This window comes from Ursus maritimus, unplaced genomic scaffold (assembly GCF_017311325.1).
Source record: "Ursus maritimus isolate PB19 unplaced genomic scaffold, ASM1731132v1 scaffold_8, whole genome shotgun sequence".
NCBI classification, from domain to species: domain Eukaryota; kingdom Metazoa; phylum Chordata; class Mammalia; order Carnivora; family Ursidae; genus Ursus; species Ursus maritimus.
This window is the reverse complement of record NW_024426996.1, coordinates 37,668,876-37,696,036: the sequence shown is the minus strand read 5'-3', so window position 1 is coordinate 37,696,036 and position 27,161 is coordinate 37,668,876.

Genomic DNA, 27,161 nt, shown 5'->3' with positions numbered 1-27,161 from the left:
CACCTTATCACCACACAAACATGGTAGTATAACAACAGGGGATTGCAGCTGAAAAAGCTGTAAGATACAGGCTCTCTCTCTGAAGATGAATATTTATGAAGTCCCAACATCAAGAGGGAGGACAAAAATAAAAACAGTAGAGGAAACTGAAGCCTTAACCATCTATAGCTGTAACAAACATTAAACACAGCCCAACTTCTAACCAAATAGAATTCACTAAAGTTCCATTTATCTCAGTTTCCATTACTTGATACAATGTATTTGACTTTCAACAATTTATTTCAACAAATTATTATGAGGCATGTCAAAAGGGAAGAGGGGAAGAGGAATCATAATCTGAAGAGAGGAAGAACCAAATTTAGGTACAACACAGATGTTGGGATTATGAGACAAGAAATTGAAATTAACAATGATTAATACATTAAGGAATCTAGTTGAAAAGGCAGACACTATGCAAGGACAAAATGAGTAATGTAAGCAGAGAGAGAGAGAAATCCTAGGAAGGAATTAAAAGAAAACACTATAAATTACATACACTATAACAGAAATGAAGAATACTTTTAATGAACTCATCAGTAGATTTGACATAGTTGAACAAAGAATCAGTGAGCTTCAAAATAGGTCAATAAAAACTTTCCAAACTAAAACAAAACAAAACAAAACAAAACAAAAACAACAAAACAACAACAACAACAACAATAACAAAAAATACCAGAACAGAACATCCAAGAATTGTGGGACAGTTTAAAAGGTGTAACATATACAAAACTACAATTCCAAGTGACAAGAAAGAGAATAGGGCAGAAGGAATATTTGAAGTAATAATGGCTGAGAAATTTCCAAATTAATGACAAGCACCAAGCACAGATCCCAGGAAGCTCAGAGAATATCAAACCGATAAAGTAGAATAATGAATAAAAAAATAAAATAATAACAAAAATGACCAAATACCCACAAAAAAACTCCCATAAATTTGGCATATCGTATTCAAACTGCAGAAAGCCAAAGAGAAAGAGAACATTTTGAAAGACTCTAAAGGGGACAACAAAAACACCTTGCTAATGGAGGAACAAGGGAACAAAGATAGGAATTAATTTTTTTTTAAAGTGAAATATACTCTTGCCATATGACCCAGCAATCACACTCCCAAGATATTTACCCACTTGATTTGAAACTGTATGTCTGCAGAAAAGCCTGCACGCAGATGGTAACAGCATCATTATTCATAATTGCCAAAAATGTGAAGCAACCAATATTTTCTTTGGTAGTGAATGGATAAACACACTGTGGTATATCTGTACAATGGAATGTTATTTAATGATAAAAAGAAATGAGCTATCAAGCCACATGAAGACATAGACAAATCTTTAATTCATATTGCTAGGTGAAAGAATCCAATCTGGAAAGGCTACATACTGTATGATTCCAATTTATATGTTTGTAAAAGGAAAACTGTTGAGATGGTGAGCATATTGACAGTGTTTTGGGGAGAAGTTGAATAGGAGAAGCAAGGGAATTTTTAAGGTTGTGAAAATATTCTGTATGGTATCTTAATGGTAGAAACAGGACACTGTGAATTTGTCAAAACCTATACAGTTTTACAGGCCAAAGAATGAACTTTAAGGTATGAAAAATTGTTTAAAGTATTTAGGCAGTCAAGGAATCTCACTATGGAATATATAATATGATAAAAGAATCTATCTGTAGCACAAATATATAAAACAGTTCACTGAAAGTAGTGGAAAGAATGGTGCTGATCTATGCAACTTTGGAAATGGGCAGAGTTGCAAAACTAAAGGCAGTGTCTTCCAGTTGATAAAATTGGTTCCCATGGGCATATAGGTTAACAATTCAAAAATTAGGTAAGTGGATAGTGGATGGTGGGAGCCAGTTTTCCATTGCTGGAGTGGAAGTTTACAAATAAACAAGTAGAGGAGGCAGAATGATCCATGTGGGAATGGATTAGAGTTTGGGACATTAGTATGAACTGAAGCTTTGGCTTAACATAGAAAGATACGTGTTTATACGTGAGTTGGTACACCCCCATACGTTTCCTTTTTCTTTCAGCTGAGAGGCACTAGAAACAATGATATTCTGGTAACAATGAACACATATAGCACCTAGAACTTGGTTTCTAGTATTATTCTCTGGTGTAGTGCCAGAAAGTAAGAAAATGAGCACACACACACACACACACACACACACACACCAGTATGGTATGTCAGAGGGATATAGGTGCAAACTGAAAGAGCTCCATTATAATTGCCAAAGTCGAAACAATTTGAATATCAAAATAAATAAATATTAGATTAAAATCCAAAGTATAAAATAAATATACATGACTCCATACTGATATAAATGACTAAATAAAAATAATAAATAAATAAATAAATAAATAAATAAATAAATAAATAAATAACAAAATAGCATAGACAAATCTGCCGTGCAGAATTCCAAATAATTTTATGTACATACTCTGCCCTCAAGGGGTGGTGCCCTCCCCAGTCTTTAAGTGTGGGCTGCACACAGTGACTTCCTTTCAAAGAGTACTGTATGGGAAGGAAGGAAAAGTAATTCTGCAGTGGAGAAACCTGACAAACACTACCTCAGCCAGAGGTAAGTGATCAAGGTTAAGGTGATCAGCAGGGACAAGTCATATTGATAGCCGATGCCATTGGTATGATGTGATGAGAATGACGCTTTACCTGGGTGATCTTTCTCCCCAATCCCATAACATCTAATCATGAGGAAGACATCAGACAAATCCCAGTCGAGGGACATTCTATAAAATACGTGACCAGTACTCCTCAAATATCAAGGTTATTAAAAACAGAGTACCTGAGAAACTATCACAGTCAAAAGGAATTTAAGGAGATTTGACAAATAACGTAATGTGATTTGCTCAATGAAAAACTGGAACAGAAAAAGGATATTAGGTAAAAACTAAGGAAATCTGAAAGAAAAATGGCTTTAAAAAATAATAGTTTATAAATATTCATTAATGATGACAAATATACTGTACAGATGGGAGATGTTAAAGATAAGGGAATCTTGATGTGGGGTATATGTGAGCTTTCTGTACTATTTTTTTTAACTTCTCCACAATCTAAAACTATTCTTAATAAAACACTTATTTTAAAAAATTAATGTGGTAGATTCCAATATATGGATATTACTTTATATAGTTGAGTTTACTAACAAGCCATTCTTTTCTAGTTAAAAATTAAATCCAGAGTAAGCAGTTTTTCTCATTGCCCTTTTCAGTCTGTTGAGAAATGAACTTCAATGAAAGATAAATAATGCTGTTTTTTTTTTCTTTTGTTTATTGGATGATCTGCTTTTAGCGGAATTAGAATTAGATGTCTGAGTAGTTGCCTATCCTTTTATATATCCTGAATTAGTGCCAGTTTTGTGATTTTTATATTAAAAACAATCTGTGGATCTACATTCTCTTTAATGTTAGGTAATTTATTGCCTGTTCTCACAATATCACAATTTTATACTTATGTACTTGATCATTTAAGGCAGTTATTTTTTGTTTCATTTCTCCCAGGATTCGGCTCCTATTTCTATTATGTTGTTTACCAAAGTGTGTTATATCCATATGTTTTTCTATCACATTTAATTATGAAATGCCTGAAGGATTTTTTTTTTTCAGTTAGCTACTATTACAAAACTCCAATATTCAGTGGCATACAATAATAAACATTTACTTATTCCTGAAACTTTGAGCTGTCTCGGGGTCAATTGATCTAATCCGAGTTTAGCTGGGGTACTTCTTAATGTGTCTTTCTTTCTCCCCTTGGGATTAGAAAACTAGTCCAGATACATTTTTCTCATTGTGTTGACCAGAGGTGAAGAGAGCAAGTGGAGACAGGAAAGGTCTAACTAACACCATCAACCCTGCCTGTCTTCTTCCATTGGCCGAATCAAAGTATATGGCCATTTCCAAAGTCAAAAACCGAGGAAGTATTCTCCATCCACAGTGGGAGAGCACTTTTTCAAAGGATGGGGCTTCTGGGTAGCTCAGTCAGTTGGGTGTTGGACCCTTGATTTTGGCTCAGGTCATGATCTCAGGGTCATGGGATCTGGTGGTGTGGGGCTCTGCGTTCACTGGGGAGACTGCTTGAGATTCTCTCCCTCTCTCTCTCTGCCCCTCCCCCTGCTTGTGCTCTCTCTCAATTAATTAATTAATTAAGATCTTAAAAAATTAAAAAGCCAAATTTTTCAAAGGATATGATAGCAGGGACGAGAAAATGAAGACTAGAAACACAATTAACAACTGTATTTTTTATTCATACTTTTCTATCTTCTGATCTCAGAACATGCCTGACACATAGCAGGTATTCATTAAATTTTTTTGAATGCATGGGTGAGTGAATGTTTGGCTAAGTAGAGAGATACTTCACTTTCTGAGGTTTATAGGTACAGAGATATGCACATGTATTTTGCATGTGAAAATTTCAGTGACTTGGAATCGTCCTAACATTGTCATATTAACTTTATGATTCCCAGTCAAAAAAAGTCTTGGTGGCCTCTGCAAAATATATTAAATTTCAAGTATTATGCTTATATTTTGTGTATGAGAATATAGCCTATAGTCACCTATGCAAAAATTATTTTTTTCTGCTTTTTTTGTAATTCCTTCCCTCATAAAGTCTGTATAATAAACTTTCATGTTTTCTTGTGAAATTTGTAAGGCTTCTCATCATGCTGCATGACCTCTTTTTAGCAATAATCTTACCATTGGTAAGATGTCAATGAGTAGAATCATTACATTGACTTTCGTCTAAGAAATGTTTTCTTATGTTGTTCTTGTTTTCTTTTCTTTTGTTTTTCTTTCTAGCGAAAGAAGTAATAGGACTGTTTGAAATGCTATCTTAAATTTTCTCTGAATTGTATTTTGTGATTTTGACAGAAAACATGTTACAGAAATCCAGCCAGTGCACAGGAGTATACCGATACCTCTAGGAGGTGGTATTCCTCCTTTTGGCTGATGGCCCACACGGGCATCCCTTTCCAGGCTGCCTCACCAAACGCTCTCCCTGCCTCCAAGGGAGTTCTGCATCCAATGACAGGTCTATACAAGGTGCAAAGGCCTAGCCTCTGGCTTCGATCTGAGGTGACTGTGAAGGACTGGAGCTCCCTGGAGACCAGCCGAAGCCTCTAAGCAACTGCATCACAGTTCGACTCACCTTCCTCTCAGTCCTGCTCCCTTCTCTTTTCAGGCGTTGTTCTCTAGACCATTCCTCAATAAACCTCCATCCAGCATTTAAATCTCCATCACGGAGTTGGCTTCCAGGGCACCTGCATAAACCACTGCCTGTAAGAATTAATTCCACTCACTCGTAGAGATGAGGACAACTCTGTTCCCTGTCTTTCCTTTCTTGTCATGTCACATTTATACTACAAGGTAGTATATATTCTCTGGAGAGTCACTTAATTGAAGAGTTTTTAGCCTGACACATGAAGTGATACTTGGCTACAAATATTCAACACAAAGGATAATTAAACAACTGTTTTCAAATTCCACACTACATAGGGAGATTTCTCGCAACCATCGATAATTGCACACAAATGTACAGAATGTGAAAGAAGGAAAACACTGATATACTGAAAACAAAATATGTAAATCTAGGTCTTGACCAACAGGTTTCTGTAAGTCTTAAAAATAGCAATGGGAAAAACAAATGCTGCAGGGAATTTGAATTATTGAGTACGATACCTTGGAAGAGATGATCAATTATGAATTGTGATAATATTTCTAGCTATGTTTTTTTTTCAGTTGAATGTCTTATCAATAGTTGCAACATGTTTGTCACAGGAGTAAAAAAGAAATCAGCAGGTTTTCAGAAGAGAAAATAGTTCTTTAATTGGATGTAAAATATAGTTATATAAATATACTTTAGTCTGAAATAGCTGAAGAATGTATAACATTGTCCTGAGGAATCAATGCACCTTCCAATGCACCAAAACTGTTCCTAAAAATGAATCTTTAATTTCATAGAATTTAGTTTAATAAACATTTTTCCTCCATATTAAAATATACATAACTTTTTAATGCTGCTTTGTAAACTTGTGAGGGGAAATCTATCACCCATGTTAATTATCTTAAAATGATATCGTGGCTTTATTCGGCACTTGAAAAAAACAGTGCTTTATACAAAGCAAAGAGAAATCGGGCTCTATTATACTCAGTGACATTACATGTCACTGAGTATAAAATATAATAGCTATGAAGGAAAACATGGAAGTTTCTAGTTTAACTGCAGAAACATGGGTTATATGTATAAACATATATACAGTTACCTAGGCATGGTTTCGTGTGTAGTTGTATGAGCATGCATGTATGTGTATAGTTGTGTGAGGTACACGCATGTGTGTGTGCTGTTGAACAATGAATTAGTCTGTACTAGGGCAGCAGAAGGAAGATTCTACATATCTTAGTCTAGGATTAAATATTGATTTCCCTAGAAGGTAGTGAATTAGAGAATGAAAAAATATTAAAGTGTAAGTACTATCATCAAGCTATCAAATATATTTACTGAAGGTATTTTTATGTATGTTTTTAATACAAACACTTCCTTAAGTAGGAAAAGAGCTGGATCCTTCCCATGAGGAGTTTATATTCTAACAAAATCATAAGCATCCTGATTTATACCACATAGATTAACTTAATGTGAGCAACATAAATATTTGGGGGCTCCTTAATCCAAGCTTCTTTCCCACAGCCACCAGGCAAATATTTGAACAGGACACCTGCATTCTTAACTTGTATTTTTAGACACTGTCAACATTCACAGGAAAACAAAAAGAATCCCTTCTGCAAGTTGGTTCTGGTCCCCTTATTTATTACATGCAACTACTGATAGAATGATTTGATTCTCTTTTTTTCCCTCTTACCTTTCAGTTCTTTCCCTTTCTTCCTCATTCTCTGTCTCTACCATAGCCCCCACCCCCAACTCTGCTTCTCTTTCTGAAATAACTTCTTCAATAGAATTTTTTCCCTAACATCTGCGGTCAGGAAGAAATTTTATAAATTACCCACTTAGGGTATGTTACAATAGGGTACAAATTACAGACTGTTGAAAATCTGAGCCTGGAATGCACCATTGCAGATCTCCAGGCCATAACTCTGCAAGGATGGCAGTGCTGAGACTTGTATTGAGGTCCCCTTCCATTCCTGCCCCCACCCCCACTGAGCCTCCCTTGCTGTGTGGTTCCACGGTTTAACACCAAGGTTACATCTGGATGACTATAGCTAACTAAACCCTTCTTCCTCATATTCTTTCCCTCTAGCATCCATCTGAAACATAACACCTTTCAGTCATCTTTCATCTCCTCTGTGCACATTTCTACACCATTCTGCCCTTTAAGTTCTGAAACCTCCGATCCCAGCACCTACTTCCATGATGAGCAGCTTTACTAAATCTTCAGCCTCTTCATTGACCTTCCAGCCACCTCCTGCCTTAATAAACACTTGTTAATACACTGATATCACTGCTATTATTATTGTTGTTGTTGTTGTTGTTATTAGACACAGAAATACACTTTTTGCCATACCCAACATGGTCAAATGCCTGAAAGTGAGGTCAGCATTCTTCTATCTCTTTATAGCCATTTCCAAAGTATTACTCTTCTACCTCTGGGAAAAAAGTCTCCCTCCTCTGTGGTCAAAACTGTATGTCCATGTCACCACATCTGCCATTGCAATCACCAGCCACCATTATAGTCAGTTCCTTATATCCAATGTAGTCTTATGTTTTCTCTCAACCACAGAATTCTAAGCATCAGTCAAGGTGATTTCAGTGTTCATGTTGATAATAAATCTAGTCCCTTAGTTCTGTTCCATGTGATATACTGAACTCAATGAAATTTCTCCTACCTATTGCCAACAACATGCAGAGTCACTCTGTAACTTTTATTATTATTATAATCAGAAACACCAAACTCCAGTGTTTTACTTTCTGTTTACAGCCTTAATGCTCTCAGTTCTTCCATACCCTCAACTTCAACTTTATTTATTTTTTATATCACATATCCAATTCTACTTGCTTGATGCCACAGTCTTCTCTCAGTAATTCATCTCTCTTTTGGTTTCACTTTTGTTGCTCTCAGGGTGTGTTTCATGGTCTCTGATCAGTACCATCAACTATGTTGTATGCCTGCCTCTGTTGCATCCTCCCAGCAAAATTACAACCCTGGGTGCACAAAGCTGGAGGGCTGTGGACAGAGCCCTTAGCTTGAGTGCCATGGTATCCCACCCTTTTTGCTAATCTTCCTAGATTACGTTGAATTAATGTTTCTTGAGTTGTTGCAAGCTCTTTGATCAATCTCCAGAGAAATTGAATGGCTGTCTTTGCTAATTTTGACTAGTTTAATAGATGTCTCTCCAGGGGGTTTCCTCAAGCTTCTCATAGTGCCATTCTAGAAGTTCCACCTCTGAACTCATTATAGTTTATCCAAAAATCTGATTTTCTATTATTATTATCATCACTAAATGAATCTGCTGTACAGCCAAGCAGCCAAGCAATAGACTGTAATTTTTCCTAGATTTCTCAGTTTACTTCACTACCATAGCCAATTAATGACTAATTCCTGCCAATATTACTGCCTAGATATGTCTTAAATCTATTTCTCCCTAGTCCTGCTATTACTATTCTACTTAAGACTCTCAGCTCCTCTCTCCTACCCTATGAGAACAGCATCCTCAATGGTCTCCATGCATTCATTCTTGACCACCTTAAATCTATGCTTTCTACTCCATTCAGAATAACCTACATAACATGTGAATCACATAATCACTTGCTGAACACCCTTTAATGACTTGCCTATAGAATGAATTACTAAATCCTATCATGGTTTTATGGCCCCACCCATAAAGATTCTCTACAGTCTCACTCCTTTTTCCCTTCTTGCCCTTTATTTCCTGGTAATGAAAAACTTATCTGTGTGTTCTGGCTTATGCCATTTATTTTACATTTTCATTTCTTTATATAGATTGTTGCTTTGTCTGGAATACCTATCCATCTTCCTTTCTCTTGATAATTTTTAGTCATTCTTCAAGACTCATTCAGGCATTTTATTCCCCAGAGAGGCATTCAGGATCCCCAGATTGAACTAAGTGTCCTCTTTGTGCTTCTCTAACCCTCAATGAGAACTTCTTTATATCACCAATTTTATTACCTGTGGAAGTTCCTCCTGCCATACTCTGAGTTCTTTGAGGCAGTTCTTTTCTTCAATGGCTTCTTATTTTTCTGAGGATGGATGGTGAAATCTTTATGATGACCAGTAAGGCTCTGAGTAATACATATGATCTCTTTTCTTGAGGCCTTTGCAGATGTTGTTTTTCAGTTTGGATTCGCCTCTCCCACTCTGCCTCTTCTCTTGTTTCCCCTTAAAAGCTGACACACACATTCCTTCTCCTCGTTCACTCAAACTTATACTTCTGCTTTCACTTTAAATACTATTTTATCAGTGAAGGCTTCCCTGACCCTAATATTACATTAACTCACTTACATTCCCTAGATACCCTTTTTACTATTTCTTCATATCAGTTTGTAATTGTACGTTTTTTTGATTATTTTATTAATGCCTATCTTTCTCCACGAAGGTTTAACTCTTCTGGCAGGAATTGTGTTTCCTGTGCTTTTCCTTTTACCTTTAATGCTCTGCACAATGCCTGGCACTTAGAACACATTCAGTACATAACAGGTTGAATAAGCTCATGAATGGCTAATTTACTTTTACTCTACTTAATGCTTCATGTACAACAGAGTTTAAATTATGCTTTTTGATCTGAAATTAATATTGCAAAAGGCTGACATTTGTGGAATATTTAACAGTGAAAAATGAAACTATAAGGAAACATGCAAAAAAAGTCATATTTGTGTTTCAGTTTTCAGTTTCCACTGAATTATTTTTACTGGCAACAAGGTATATTTAATATATTCAGTATTTTTGGGCCTGTCAACTAGATAGACAAGGCTTAGATTGCTATAAGCATATGAAAATACCAGTTTTCCTTTTTCTCAGCAGAAACTCTTCTATGAAGTCTTGGTTAGAGCCCTCCCTCCCCAGACCTGTCCCATGTGAGTAATCAACTCTGCCCGGACACATTCTCTCTTGGTGCACCACTTGTCCTTATCATTTCGTTGAGTACATTAGATTATTTGCTTACATACCTACTTCCTGTGCCTGAATGTGGGCTTTTTGTCATTTTAATCTTCATATCCTCAGCTTCTACCATGGTGTCTGGCACAAGTAGGCTTTCAGTTAATATTTGTCCAATGAATTAATGAATCAATTAATGAGTATCTCAGAATCACTAAATGCTTTTCATAAGGGGAATTATAACAGATGGCTTAGCCTAGAATTACTTCATCTGAAAAAATCTGTTCTCCTCACAATAAGTAAGCAAACTACTAATATATTTACTAAATTATCTTTCTGCTTGACATATTTTATGCTTCTACTTTTAATGTATTTGTTACTTATTCATGTATCTGCTTCAGTGCGCTATCTTCTCTTGTGGGAAAATTGTACTAATTTTGAATAAAAACCCAAGTCTAAAATTGATCATTAGGATAATTTGGTGCAATGAAGAGAGTGTGGTTCTAATTACATTATCAGAATAAGAGTAATTTTTCTTGCATTTCCATATAGCAACTTTCTTTGAAGTCTCCAAAATACTTATATAAAGGAAAAAAGAAATTAGCAGCTTTGTGATGTAATTCTTTAAGTGGTTATTCTGGTCAAAACCTTCCTTCACAAATTATAATGATGTAGTAGAATATAATGGAAAATAACAACTATTTATTTTAATATTTATTATTGTAATAATTATATAATATTTTTCATCAAAAATTGTATTAGTACTTTGAAGACATTTCATTTATTTCATGATGTAAATGAGCAAATGCATGTGTTTAGGTTGTTATCTACACTTCTTTCCCAGGTTGGACTAATTAGTGCCCTCCAAATAGTCTGTATTTATTTTTTATTTATTATCAAAGTAGAAATGATTTAATATACTATCAAATATGCCATTGTACTATGTACAATGTGATGTTATGGGACACATGATACAAGCGGGATTCTTAACCTCAGGCCAGGTTTTAGAGAATCTTCAAAGCCCCTGAAATCGACCATGCAATGTATTTTTGACATTGACGTTCCTTGGAGAGGGTTGATCTTAGAATAAAAAATTAGCAATTCTAAATCCTGATTCTCGTGAACAGCTCTTATTACCCTTCCCCTGAATAGGTATAAAGGCTCCAATACAAATCCCCATGCTGAGTCCTCTTTGATTTAGCCCCCTGTTACACATTCCATTAACATAATGGTTTGCTTTAACTCAAATAAATTATTGATTGATTAGGAAATTTGAGAATTCTGTCCTTTACAGAAGACATTCAAAATGCGTTGATTCTTTTTTCTTTATTGTGTACATTTTTATTTTTAATTTTTTATACACCTCAGCTATCAACTCAATACAGTCTGATAAGTGAGTGAGATTATAATAAAAAAGAAAGTGTATTTGACAGATATGGTAGCACATGAACTAGAAGATACTAAGAGAGCACTGATTGAATAATATGACACCTTACAAGCCCATTAGAGTGAAAAGCTTTTCCAGACTGAGGTGTTAACTCTCATTTCCTTTGGTATAGACTTGTAAAGGGCAGCATATAAGACACACTAACAATGTTAAAGCACCGCATCATAATAATGATAATAATAACAATAACAATAATAATGATAATAAAATGCACCAAAGTGAAAAGACTAAAAATAACCTGTCTCATAGTTAGTTACTTCTGTGCAACCAATTGCAGAAGCTGACTTGTAATTATAGAAGAAAAATGTAAACAAACAAAACTAAAACATGGCTGTATCGTTTCCCCAATAAGATTAGGTTTAATTCAAACAAACCAACAAACCAAGAGATTTAAAGAGAGAAGAACATAAAAAGATTGCTTATAAAGCTATTTCCTATGCTCTGTTGGTTCACATTTTCATCTGTTGGGGCCTGTCACATTATGTCCTAATGTAATGACATCTTTGATAACATGGACAAGCGCACATAGAGCAGAGACAGCAAACTGGCTGATTTACACACTGCAGTTTGTGGCACTGGAATTAACTTCGCATGTGAATTTTTGCTCCATCTAGGCCAAATGCCATTCCAAAAAACAGCCTCATTTGAACCTCTGTGGTGTACTTAATATGCTCTGGGTTTCAGTGACCGTGGCGGAACAGAGGCTGGACACTACCCAATGTCAAAATGTGTTTTCCAGGTCTATGTCAGAGTCCTTTAGCACTGCAACATTTGTAATTTCTGAACAATTCCCATAAAACTTAGGGGTTGTTGACCTGAACTAAACTCCCTATGGCTAGCAATGTCATTCTCTCTCTCGTTTCACTTTCCAGGTTGATAAAAATCAATACTTTCTCTCACAGAATTCTGACTTTCCAAGCAGCGTTCAGGTTCATGTGAAATGTGTGGAGCAGATAGAGGAACAGGAGCAGTAATTCTATCATCCAGAGCTATTTCCTGTGTGCGTTCAAGCAGAGGATAATGCTAGAAATGTTATGAGAAAAAATAATGTTGAAATTAATCAGTTTGGGATTTTTTTTTGATGGGATGTAATTTTTAAAAAATAGTTCATTATGTCATTAACATCTAGCTTCAATCAAACTACTGTTAAAATAAAATCTTGGAGCCTAATGCCTATTACTAACACCCATTCTATGTTTGATTTCAATTATTGCTGATTTATTCTTAAAGAAAATGAAGTTTATAGCTACTGTATGCTTAAGAAAATTTTTTTAAATGCTAAAAATAACATAAAGCTATGATTTCCCATTTGGTTTTACTTTGCATTCTCCCCACCAAAAATGAGGAGAAATGGATTTGCTGGAGACTCTTCTCATTTCTTTCCTTTTGGAAGAAGCTCTTCATGGTGTATAGCTTTTGAAAAATTAATGCAACTGGAATTTTTGAAAATGGTTCAATTTCCTATTGTCTGGAGTGGCAAAAGATAATTTAATCTCTTCCACATGACAAGTTGCTTCCCTGCCATGCTCTGAGCTAAGAGTTGGCAAACTTTTTTCCTGTAAAGCACCAGATAGTAAATATTCTCGCCTTTGTGGGTCTATGTTCTCTGTAGGAACTACTCAACTTCTGCCATGGTGGGGTAAAAGCAGCCCATAGATAACATGTAAATGAATGTGAGTGTAGCTGTATTCTAGTAAAACTTTATTTACAAAATCAGGTAATGGGCCAGATTTGGCCCATAGGCCATAGTTTGGCAATCCCAGATCAAAGCTAATGATTCTCAAACTTTAGTTTACATAGGAATCATCTGGGAGCTTGGCCCAGACCTATACTGGGGTCCCAGCACATACCTAGTGAATAGAATAGATGGATTCTGATTCCATATACATAATATACATAAAAATAGAATTTCTATATTTCATAAGAAATTCAGGTAATTTTGATGAATCTCAAAGTATATATGTCATTGCTCCATTTGAGAGCAATTTCATTCATGCTTTCTGGTTGAGGTCTCAGCTGTCCTCATTTTTCCTGATTCTTAGGTATGGATTTATACCAGTCTGTTTCCTTGGTACTTATTCAGATACCAGGGGTTTTGAGTATCAAGAGGTGGAAGTCTTTCTGCAACACTGCTGTGTCAGGATATGCACTCAACTGTCCCAGTGAACAAAGTCATATAAGTGATAGCTGAGAAACCACCTTGCCAATTCTATAATCCTGCTGCCTAGACATTGTATAATAGCTGTGCTCTGGAGGTCAGGGTGTCTAAAATGAATAACAGAATAATGGTTAAAATGTATTAAACACTTATTATGTGCCTGAAGGCACTCAGATCTTTATGTCTGTTAATCTATTTAATTCTTAAATCAATCTTTTGATGTAGGTGATGCTACTATCTCTCCTATCCCACCCTGTTTTTTGTTTGTTTTCTGTTTTGTTTTGTTACATATGAAGAAAGAACCACAAAGAGAATAAGGAGATTACTCAAGTCCATGCAGCTGGTAAATGACAGAGTCTGGGTTTTAGCCCAGACAGTCTCGCTATACAGAAGGTTCTTAACCTCTGTTCTATACTCGTTTTTTTTTTTTTTTTCTTATTAGGCAATAAGAATGCACAAAAGAAGAAAAGTCAATGATAATATAATGTAGTTCAGAGAAAAATAAGAAAATAATACCAAGTCTATGTAATATTAGGTAGCTAACTTTAAATAAATTTCAAAAAGACATCTTAATGATAGTAATAAAGGGAGACTAAGGTGGTATTTGAGTTCCTGGCAACTTCCATGTCATAATATTCTGAAGTGAAACTCTTTAGAAAAGACATGTTTGTAGAGAATCCGGGTAGGGCAAATCAACCTCAGAATGTAATGTGAAGAAAAAAGAGATGGGGGGAAAAATCTGTCATTAAACAGATTCAGAGCATGTGTACTTAATGTGATGGGAAAAAAATCAAGGATGTTAGTTCTACAATGACTGTGGTTTAATTGGATTCTTTTAATAATGTGAATAGAGACTTCTAAATAAACCAGTGTGAGATTCTTCAAAATCTAGGAAACTACCTGTGTATAAAGCCAGAGGTAATTAATCAATTCTGCTCTAGCATACACAGGAAAGGCTATTAACCCACAAAGGCCTGTGATATGGTCGTACATGGAATGGCAGGTGGAAGGCAAGTCTAGCATTCGCACAACAGACCTTACCTTTGGGTAAACCCAAAAGGAAGCCTACAAGCGGGGGCCCAATTTCCGGAGGTATTTGGTGTAGAAACGGAGCTGAACAAGCACACACACCACATTTATCTTCTTTACTGTTATATTGCCACCGTGCCTGGCGTGAGTACACATTCATACTAAATAAATATCAACTGACTGTCTGACTCAGGACCAAGGGACAACTAGTATGGGAAATATACAGATTGGGAAAAAAAATTGTGAGCTTTTTTTTACACCTGTGATATAAAATTTAACATTTATAAAGATATCACTGAAATACATTTCCATCCCATGTAATAGGATTAAATGCATAGTGCCTTTAAGAGTTTCAGGGTAAGCCCCACTCCTTATGGTACTTACGACATGCAACTCAGAAATCCAGATTTTTCTATGGAGGTTCATTTGCAGTTAAGTTGGAGAAGAATTTTTCACCAGTATTTTATCTCATTTATATTTCTAAGGAAATCTTTTACCACTGGGGACCAAAATGCAGTACTTATTTTATTTATATGATTGTGTTATGACTGACTTTTATCATTTTTATATACACATTAAATATTTTAGTTCCAGTTGATTAACTAACAAACTATCAAATCTGTAAAGAAGGCATTACTTATTCAGTAGAGAAAAGAATATAGAATAAAGGAACATTACTTTGCTAATGCCTGGCATATGAGAAGTCTTTGCTTTAATGCAAATGTTATAATTATCAACTTTAAAAAATATTAGATTTCATTAAGCATGCAAAAGAAACACCTTACCCTTTTAAATCTTATTTTTTTTCTAAGAAGCTGGAGATAATAAAAGCTTGCAAACTAATGTACATACATCAAAAATCCAAACAGGAGCTATCTTTTAAGAGAGTAAATAATCTGTTTCTTAATGCTGTTTCTTCACTCCGCACTGTTTCATTAACTGGAAATGACACATTTCCTCACCATAGAGCATGTCTCACCTGAGTTCCTCTTATTCCTTTACTTGCCTGATACAGCTGTCAAGAGAAGACTCTGGGAAAGACTCGAACACTATATGCACGTGGGAATGCCCTCTGAGATCCTCTTTCACATGAATGCATGTGTGTGTATTCTGTTGTACACTACAGTGTAATCATCTCCAGAGTAGAGTGCAAATATCTTTTTTTATAAACAACAGAATACTATATGCCCCACTTTTATTAATGTATTATCACAAGATCATCCATACTGGTATACAGAGATCGTTCACAGTCCTTTGTAAGGTTGGCACACCATTCCACAGCGTGAATATACAAGTCAGCAATTTGGGCTGTAAATGGTGCCATGATCATCAGTCTCCTACATACATTTTTTTTTCACATTTTTGCCAGTGTGTGTTTTAGATAGATTTCTGAAAGTAGAATTGTAGATTCGACAGATAAAGTACATACATTCATTTTGCTAAGCGTTGACAAACCAACTGTATCTGAGAGTGTTTGCTTTCCCACATTCTGACCTAAAGAATATGCTTTCAAACCTTTAGACTTTTTGAAGCTCACAGTCGATGGGTATGTCAGTGTAGTTTTAGTTTGCAGTTCTCTTATTACGAGAAGACTGAACATCTCTTTCTTAAGGTTAAGGTCAATTTGCATTTCTTTTTCTGTGAATTATCTATTTTTCTAATGGTATTGGCCTTTGTCTTCTGTTTTTAAGAGGCTCTTTACATATTAGGGACATCAACTCTTTGTGATAGAAGTTGTCATTATTTCCCAGTTTTCCAATTATCTTTTCTTCTTTGCTTACATGTGGTTTGGCATACAAGAAATTTTCTTTTTAAAATTTTATGTAATTAAAATTGATCTTTTCTTTTGTTGATTTTGAATTTTATGATTTGTGTCGTAATTAATAAATTTTCCTCTGCTCAAATTATAGAGAAAATCACGTATTTTCCTCTACTACTGTATAATTTCATTTACTTACATTCCATTCTCTGATGCAGAGGAATTTGCAAATTGAAATTCATCCAATTGTATTGTTTTTTTTTTTTTTTTCCCGTATAAGGATCTTTAGTTATATCAACACCACCTGTTAAAAAGAGTAATCATCCCCAGAAATTTGTGGTGCTGCCATTATTATATCCTGAATTTCATACACAATTAGACTATTTCTGGGTTTTCCATTCTGATCTGTCTCTCTATTCATGCACTGATACCAGATTTTATTTTTAAATTACAGAGGCTTTATAGTGTGTGTTGATGTTTAGTATGGCTATCATTGCAGTGATTTTTTTTCAGTGTTTCCCTTGGCTATTTTTGCTTATTTGTTTTTCAAATGAATTTTATAATCAGTTTAGTTTCAAAAATATAAAACATCAGCAAGAAAACTGATAAACTAGAATTGCTCAGTTTATAAATTAGCATAGGGAAAACCAATATCTTCAAGATGTTTAGTCTTTCCATCCAAGAATATCACACATTTTTCATTCATTTAAGTCTATTTGTGTGTCTTTTAGGAGTATTTTATGGTTTTATAAATATAAGTTTTAGACATATCTTGTTAAGTTATGTCTAAGTGTTGTGTTTTTATGGTTGCTATTTTAAATGGCATCTTAATTTCTGTAATATTTTATAATTGGCTTCTGTTTGTATATTTGAATTTTAATTTATTAATTCTATATACTCATATCCACAAGTAAATATAAGATATATTGAGATAGGTAGATGATAGACAGGTGATAGATAGATGATAGATAGATAGATAATAGATAGATAGATAGATAGATAGATAGATAGATATTCCTGTCATCTACAAGTAGAGACAGTTCTGTTTCTTTTCATTTTTATACTTCTGTTTGCTTTCTCTTTTCTCATTGCATTGACTAACATTCCAGAACTATTTCAAACAATAGTGGGGATAATAGGCATCCTTTTCTTATGTCCTGTCTTTAGTGAGAAAGCTATTATTGTTTCCTTTTTAAGTAAGATTTTGGCTCGTAGATTAATGTATATACATTTTGCTATATAGTTCATTACATTCAGGTGGTGACCAGCAATTTCTGTTTTTCTTAAGAATTTTAACATGAATGGGTGTTGTAATTTATAGAATGTACTTTTCTGTGTAATGCACTTTTTCTGGAAATAGTTTCTTTGCTTAGCTTCCAGAACCTACTTAGCTTCTCCTCCTGCCACCCTGATTTTTCCTTTCTTTGCAGTCCTAAAAACTTTATCTCCAGAGTTTGGCCCCAGGCTCATTCCCCCATCATCTTCTCTACCTGTCCTTACTGGTGATCTTATTTAAGCTCTTGACTTTACATTGCATCTATACACTGATGACTGCCAAATTTTTATCTGGCAGACTTTCCCTCTGAATGTTAAGTGATTATATTCATCTGCTTACACACCTTCTTCCTTTGAATAGCTAATAGCTATCTTAAACTGAATTACTGACTTTTTCTGCCTCAAAACTTCTCATCCAAGTAGTCATCTCTCAGTTCTTATTTTTTTTAACAAATGCCTAATGGGACATATAATGTGCCAAACACATTTCAAGTGATTTATTAAATATTAACTCATTTAACCCTCACAATACCTTTGTGAGGTAGGTGCTATTATTATGCCCATTTTATCAATGGGAATATTGAGACATGGAGAAATTAAATGGCTTATTCAGTATTTCCCAGTTAGGAAGTGGAAACTCTAAGGTGAAACCTGAGCCATTTGCACAGTGTAGTGAATTCTTCTTTTTGCCCAGGAGTTATCCTTAACTCTTCTATTTTGTTTAAATTCCACAAATAATATACTAGCAAATTCTAATATACTAGGAAATTCTAATGACTCTCTCATCAGAACATCAGGACATCTGGTGCCTGACTGGCTCAATCAGGAGAGCATGGATCTTTTGATCTTGGGATTGTTATTTCGAGCCCCACTTTGGGGTAAAGATTATTTAAAAATAAAATCTTAAAAAGAAGAATATATCCAGAATCCAAACATTCTTTTCCTTATCCATTTCAAACACCCTGTAAATTCTCTATTATTGAAATAGACTCCAAACTAGTTTCTTGCCTTTTACACCTTCTGCTTCTAGAGTGTATTCTCCACATAGTCTCCATTGCCTCACTTCACGGGTACATCAGATAACATCTGTCCTCTGCTCAAAACCTTCCACTGTTTTATCATATTACTTAGTCAAAGACCAAAGTTCCTAAAATGGCTGAAAAGCTCCTACATAACATAGCTTCATTAATCTCATCACTCACTCTACTGTTGGCCACACTGCCATCCTTACAGTGCCTTGAATACACCAAACACATTCTTAATTTGGAGATTTTGCAATTGCTGTTCCCTGTGTCAAGTACAAACTTATCCTGGATATTGCATTTTGCTCTCAACTTATTTATTTCAATTCTATACTCATAGGTCACGTTCTAAAAACGATATTTCCAAAAGTCTTATATAAAATAGAAATTTCACTCATCACTCCCACTTGCTTTTTTTATAGCATTTATCATCATCCGAAATATTATATATGTTGATTTGTTTTGTTATTGTATACTTTAAACGTACCTCAATCAGGCACTTTGATTGTGTCACCGTTGGACCTCGCACCTGAGAAGGTACTTGGCACCAAATAGGCGGCCCCGTCTTTATTAGCTGAATGGGTACGTAAGTAATATATACGGCGCCTTAACTTAACTGATTAATAGCTCTCCTTACGGAACATTCCACAGTGCTAATGTTTCATGAAGCATCATTTCATGAACTGAGCTAAATACTAGACAATGGTGCTTTTAACTTGACGGGAAGCCCATTAATTTCGATTTTGCTTTATTGTTAACTACAACAAAGATGGTATTGAAGTAAGCAGTTTTAGCCTGACTCCGTAATCATGGCTCAGCTGCATGAGTGGATAGAATCTAGAACTATTCCTTTATCTTTACTCAGACTCAACCAGACTCCATGTTGTGTGGAATAGGTATCCCTCAAATATTGGTCTCATTTTTCTTATCATTTTATCTTCAATATATTCATGAGGCTGGTTAATAGAATCCAGTTTGTAAGCCAACTCTTAGATTCATTTGAGGCTAAGAAAAATTATTGTTTTGAGGGTTTAGTGGGGCTTAGTCAGGGCTCTGAAAGAGTGTCTTTGACAAGTCATGATTGCCTAGGGCCAGAAGGACAGCATGAGTGACACACATTTTTTGTCTTTGACTCAGAGGGTCAGTTCTTTAAAATAAAATAATTTATTATTTTTTAAATCTACTTATCATCTAACAAAGAATGTTGTGTATTTTGGATACTACAAACGTATTTCTTATTTGCATGATTATTCTGTGAATGCTAAAGAAACATTTATTTGTATCCTGAGCATGAATCTTATACCTCTGTTTCCTAGGCAACTTTTTCTTTTATAAGAATGAAAGATCATTAATCCCTTATATATTGCTAGATAAATCTTTCTGTGGCACCCAAATGTCACCTGTTTATATATCATAAACTAGGGTTCTGCAAGTTATTATATGAGAGAAAAACATCTCCTTTTCCAGTATACCTTTCTTGTGCAAAATAAAAATAATTTATATTTTTCTTGGGGTTAACAGGTGTTACAAGACTCTTCAAAATAATTTATAAAAACACTGCTGAAATCTAGTCGCTCAGTGTGAATTCTTGTTGAACTCAAAAGAATTCCACTTATCATTTTCCTAACTGATAAAATCATACTGCTGACAGGAATGAGGAGAGATACAGGTGAAGAATTCACAGTGCCTAATTTTTAAAAGAACGTTTCCCAATGGGATGTTTCATTCTCAAACAAAAACATAATATACCAAAGAATACGGGTGCATGTTGATATTTCATTATATTTCCAACAGTCAGTTCTTGGCCTCTAGGGTGGTGATTTGAAATAGCAAGTGAAAAGCACTCAATTTCAAAGCATTTACCAAACTTCAGTTTTTTTTTATGTGTATATGTAATTGTTTCTTCTCCGAATTCTCAACCTAAGTGCTGTTTTTGATAGTTTTTAACAAATTCTATTTAAGTGAGGGTAGCCATGTACACAGACCTTGTTTCTGTAATCTCTGTGAGTTTAATCGTTCTTTACCTGAAAAAGAAAATAAATCACGCACAATTGCCAATGAATGCTTGAACAATGGGTTAGTAATTATATTTTTCTCATTTCTCGTTTTCATTAAAGTACATCACTTCAATTCATCAGATCTGTCAGCCAAGCCACTAGGAATCTGATCTAAAAGCTGTCATTTCTGATCTAAAAGCTGTGAGTGTGGTGGTATTTGGCAGACACTGTGATTAGTGCAGCCTGAGCCAGTGGAGTGTGAGAGGTAAGGATTCGATGTGAGCCATATTTGATAGACTTGGATTCACATCCCAGCTTTGTTATTTATTACATGACTTAACTTCTCCTAGTCTCAGTTTCTTCATCTATACAATGGAGAGGAAGATAGCTAGTTGACAGAACTGTTATTTTTTAAAAGAATGGTTGGCAATAAGAGGGATAGCTGGATAAGCTAGATACACCTAAATTTAAGAAAATAATTTGCCTTGTTTAATTTAATGTTACCGTTTTGTATGAAGTCATCAGCACACCTTTTATGTTCTTTTCTAATATTGTGATATACAGAAATAAGCATAGAAAGTCTATACACAAAGCATACCAAAAACACCAGACTATCACAGTATCTTTATTGCTTTGTAATTCATTCTCCTCATACGCCACCAAAATATTCTTTCACATGTCCAAATCAGACTGTGTTACTTGCTCAGAATCATTCAGTGGTTCTTGTTCATCTACACTAAAGAATAAATTATAGTCACTGAAAGTCTAACTATAGTCAAATTTCTACTCCTCTCGGATTTTAACATAACCTCCCAGCAACATTGCTCCCTGATAAACTCATGCTATTTCACAGGCAACTCTCTGTGAAGTCTTTCCCGACATACCAGGCAACTTAAGTTCCTCTTTTACACCCTTACTCTGTTAAAGCAAGTAATGGCACGTATTGAAGCACATGTATGAGTGCACGGATTGGAACTCCAAGACCTACTGATGAGAAGCTCACAGAAGCAACTTATCAGGGTTGCCTAAATTTGCAAAACTGTGGCCGTGTATGTGTAGTTAGAAGCAGCAACTTTGCTGCACTAGTCCTATCGATGGAGGAATGGCACTTTGTGTGTGTAGCTAGTTTACTTGCAGCCGATCATAAACTCCTAAAGGCATAGGTCTTGTCTTGAATGATTTTATACTTAGCATAATGCCTGACACATGTAGGCAGACAATAAATATATATTAAAGAATAAAGGGGGCAATTGGGTGGCTCCGTTGGTTAAGCCTCCGTCATGATTTGATTTTGATTTTGGCTCAGGTCATGATCTCAGGTCTTGAGATTGAGCCCCAAGTTGGGCTCTGTGCTGGGCGTGGAGCCTGCTTAGGATTCTCTCTCTCCCTTTCCTTCGGCCCTTCCCCTCTCCCACCCTCTGCCCCCAGCTTGTGGGCATTTTCACTTTTTTTTTCTCTCTGGGGAAAACCAAAACAAAACAAAAGAATAAAGGGACACTTTGTCTTACTTGTAACATGCAGTTTTTTGTAACTTGTAACAAAAGCAGTTTTTTAACAAACATTTATTTAGGAAAAAAATCTGGAGTTAAAGTTGTCTCTCAAATAACCCCATGTTTCATATATTTGAAATGTGAAAAGATGCTTAACTAATGTTTAAAGTAATTCTTATTTAACAGAAGAAAATGAAAAAAGAAACTCATGCATATTCTGTATGGAATCAAAGAATTTTATATGAAATAAGTAGTTGATTAGAGAAAAGCATAGCACATAGACTTAACCATACTTTGCTACAGTAAGAACTACAGGGTCCATCATCTCTAAGATTACTTTCTTAATGTACTAATAGAATTAGATTTAGTAGAATATAGTCTTGAGCTCCCAGTGATTTGGAAATGTGGTTTCAAAGTAATTTTCCTCCAATTAACATAGCAACTTTTAGATTTCCAACTAAGTCAAGTAACAGACCTCTTTCAATTTTTGTTTCCTCCTTTGGTATCAGGTTTGGGGTATGTGTGTGTGTTTGCTAGATATATTAGGAGGTCCTCTCTACCGTCCCCATATCTATAAGTTTCTTTCTCCAGAATGTCCCAAATAAATATTGTTGGATATTGTTGGGGTAAGGAACTTTCTCTATGGTGATTACTGTTTCTTTGGGATTTAGGTACCCTTTATGCTTACTTTGAGTTGGAATTAAGTCCTTGACATGTTGATAACCCATGACACTCAGTTGACCCCAGAGCCTTTGTGAGTCCATTCAGTTATCCATTAGTGTATGGTATCTTTCAGTTCTTTAACAAGGATGGGGGCAAAACATTTTGTGCCATGGGATGCCTTAGGTAGTTTTTTCCTATAACCCTAAAGATCAAAGTCTTTTTTTGGTGATGGAGGCATTGGCAGCAGCAGTAGAAGCGTGTAAGTCCTCTCAGGATCCCAAGCTAACGTGTATCTAGGAACACGGATCTCTTCTTCCACACACATGGCTACTTGATGGGCTCTTATATAGCACAGGGGATCCGTCTATCTCCCAAGAGCTCCATAGATCAGATCAATGACTGACTGAAACAGATAACCAATAGTCACAGGGTGAAGGTCATTCTCTTGACCATGGCATTAGTCATGACTTATGCTGGAATTAAAACATACGATTCAATACAAGACACAAGGAATCTAAGAGACAAGGCACAAGCTGAGCCACACAGCCCAGCTGTCCTTTAAGAAGTGCCCCAATTCCATACTCCTGTCCCTAAATGCCAGTTGTTGCAGCTTGCAACTTGGGTCCATAAATCTAAAACCGCGACTTGGTAGGACTTCGTAAAAGCACCACCGTGCAGCTCAAAGCCCAAGCTTACCAGCAGGCGGCAACACAGCTCAGAATGCACACTAGCCGGCAGACCGCCACTCCAAAGTCGTGCTCCCTGGAAGGCGGCAGAGCCAGTCTGCAGGTGGTGGTGATCTTGATCATCTGTTCACCGCAGCAGTGGTTTATATTTGCCCCATAGAGGGTGGGATCCAGTTTTCTTTCCCCAAATTGGTTCAGGTTTCAAGACAGATGATGCCACACATACACTAAGAGGATATGAAAAGGTTTATTTCTCACAAAATGGAGTTCTTTGTGGAGGGGACAGGACAGGTACCGGAGCTTGTTTGGATTGCTTCAGCTATGTCAGAGTTGATGGCTTTGGTTTGTATTGTGGTTAAGGGATGGGGTTGGAGGGGATATTCTTGCACACAGGTCAGGGTTTGCATGTTATCTTACCTATGGGTGCCATGGGAGGGAACACCAGACTTTCTTATGTGGGGCAAAAGGGAATGAGAAAAGGGGTGGATCCTGAAAGCTGTCAGTGGTCAAACATCAAAAACAGAGTCAGACTCTTTATTATACAAGTTGATGATTTCATGAAACTTTTGATTTTTGATGTTTTCCCAGATTGTCCCCCAAAGATCTCCTTTTCTTTCCACTTCTTTAAACTCAAAAAGAGTCCGATAAAAGACAGTAATGCCCTTCTTTCTCAATTTCTCTCCACATTACCTATAAGAATTTTTTAAACTTTCTCAAATCTTACAATTACTTGCTCAGTGTTTTTCTTCAACAGTCAATTTTAAGTTCCTAAAGGAAAGCAATAGCATTTGAGTTTTGCTCCACTGGTACGTGGTGGGCATCCAAAAAGATCTGTTAAATGGATTTGGTGTGTAGCACTTTTTAGTTACCCATTACATGGAAAATTGCTAAGTGAATTTGACTCAGAGAAAAAAGACTGCTCTCTTAAAAATCAGTAAAGCGCATAATGCAAAAGCAAAACAAAATAAAACTCACAGACTTTGCTCTTAACATCGTGTGTTGTCTTTGATAAACCATACAACATCTTTGAACCCCATTTTCCTAATTTGCAAAATGGGAAAGTCCTTTCCCTGAAAACCTGTATGCATGTTCTCCAAGATTTTGTCTCTGGAGGGAATCTAAATGATGCATGGCTACTCAAATATTAAGATGACTTTGCCATTCCTTCACCTGAACAGTCTTCTATTGATAAGTAATGATAACAACCAGAGGGTATTAGCCTCAAATGTTGGATATACAATACATTTTAAGACAGGAATAGAATGTCACCCCACCTAAAATTGGGCTCTGTGTACCTAAATGAGAGGTCTCTGGGCCCTCTTAAATGGTGCTTCAGAATCATTGCTTATGCACATCAACAAACATCACAGAATAATTAGGGAGAGTAGAAATCATTATAATGTCAGCCCTTCCCATTATTGAATTGTAACCACTCGATATGGAATTGCCTAAAGCAATTGCTGAATGCAATAGATCCCACTGTGTCTTCGTAAGAGCCCACAGAACCATCCTGCTATAGCCTGCGGTCCACACAAGGCCCTTCCCTCAATTAGGATTTAATCATCTTGGACAGCAGCTGAGAATTTCAATCATTATTTTTTTTTTTCCAAGGTCCCATCAATCTTATCTGTTGAAGTAACTTGATTTTTTTCTTCCTCTACAAGAATACTAAATCTTTTTAGTGGAGAAAAATGATGGGGGGAAATAAAGTGGAAGAAACCAATTTTTGTAGGATATTTCAATAAAACTCCTAAAGAATTGTTGTTTTAGAGCACTCCATTATGCCTGTACCGTAATGCCTTAGGAACAGGAAGGAATCCCTTTGAGGGCTTTATTACTTATCCCTCAGTGCAGTAGTTTGGGCCAAACTTGCCACTCAAGTCTGGAGGTAGCAAGAGCTGTGGTTAAGAGCTAGGGATTTGGCTCTGGTTTCAAATCCCAGCTTCACCACTTAGGAACCACAGAACCTATACTCATTTTTTACTCTTGAGACTCAGTTTCCTTTTACCTAAGAAGGAAAAATAATAGTACCTACTTCAAATGAAGACTATGAAAATTAAATGTAGTCAATTATCTTAAGTACCTAGAACAGTTCCTGGCACATAATAGTGTTTAAAAATAGTAGTTATCATTTTTATCTCTTATTCCCTATTACCTTGACACAGCTTCAGTTCATCATGATGAAAATTAGGTCAACAAATGAAGTAAAATGGATTTCCTGAAGATCAAGATCATCATGGGAGTATCTAGAATTAGTCATCATTCTCATATTTTGAAATTATGAAGTTTTGCAATACATACTAAGCAATATCAAAGTGGGGGAAAACATTGTTTATCTTTGTTTTATGCCATCTTTGAATACTTGGAGATTAAATTTTAGCTGATGATCAAATACATTTATTGGCATATAATATTTACTCATTATCAATGAACCAAAGCATCTTTTTCTTTTTTTTGAGATTGTAGGGAAAAAATGTGAAGTTTTTAAAATAAACTGTCAATGCTGTTTCTTTCAACCTTAAAATAAGGCTATAAGTACTCTTAGACAATTGTTTTTGATTCTTTCATTTTTAAAAAGTTTTTATTTAAATTCCAGTTAGTTAACATACCATGTAATATTACTTTCAGGTGTACAATATAGTGACTCAACAATTCCATATATCACTCAGTGTACATCACAAGTTAACCCCCATTATCTATTTCACCCATTCTCCCCACCCACCTCACCTCTGGTAGCCGTCAGTTTGTTCTCTATAGTTAAGAGTCTGTTTCTTGGTTTGCCTCCCTCTCTTTCTCTCTCTCTCTTTTTTTTTCCCTTTGCTTGATTCTTTTGTTTCTTAAATTCCACATATGAGTGAAATCATATATTTGTCTTTGATTGACTTAATTTTGCTTAGCATAATGCACTCTAGTACCATCCATGTCATGGCAAATGGCAAGATTTCATTCTCTTTACTGGCTGAATAATAGTCTCTTGTATGTATATATACCACATCTTCTTTATCCATTCACTAGTAAGTGGACACTTAGGCTGTTTCCATAATTTGGCTATTGTAGACATTGCTTCTATAAACATTGGGGTGCATGTGCCCCTCCGGATCATTATGTTCGTATCCTTTAGATAAATACCTAGTAGTGCAATTGCTGGGTCCCAGGGTAGTTCTCTTTTTAACTTTTTGAGGAACCTCTGTACTGTTTTCCAGAGTGGCTGCACCAGTTTGCATTCTAACCAAGAATGCAAGAGGATTCCCCTTTCAGTTTTTGATTCTTTCATTACATTTTGGTCTTACTCTGACTAGAAGTCTGATTATATTGCCTTGAAGTTATGTTTCTGTATTTTTCTTTACCTCTACATCATGAGTTCCTCAAGGGTAGGGGTCACCTGATTCATCTTCTTATCAGATAGGCCCTCAAACAGCACCCATAGCAGATGCTAATCACCCTTTATAAAGAAACAAACACATGGTAAATGGACAACCACCTGCTGTCAGGCAAAATCAAAACTTTATCCTTGTATTCAGA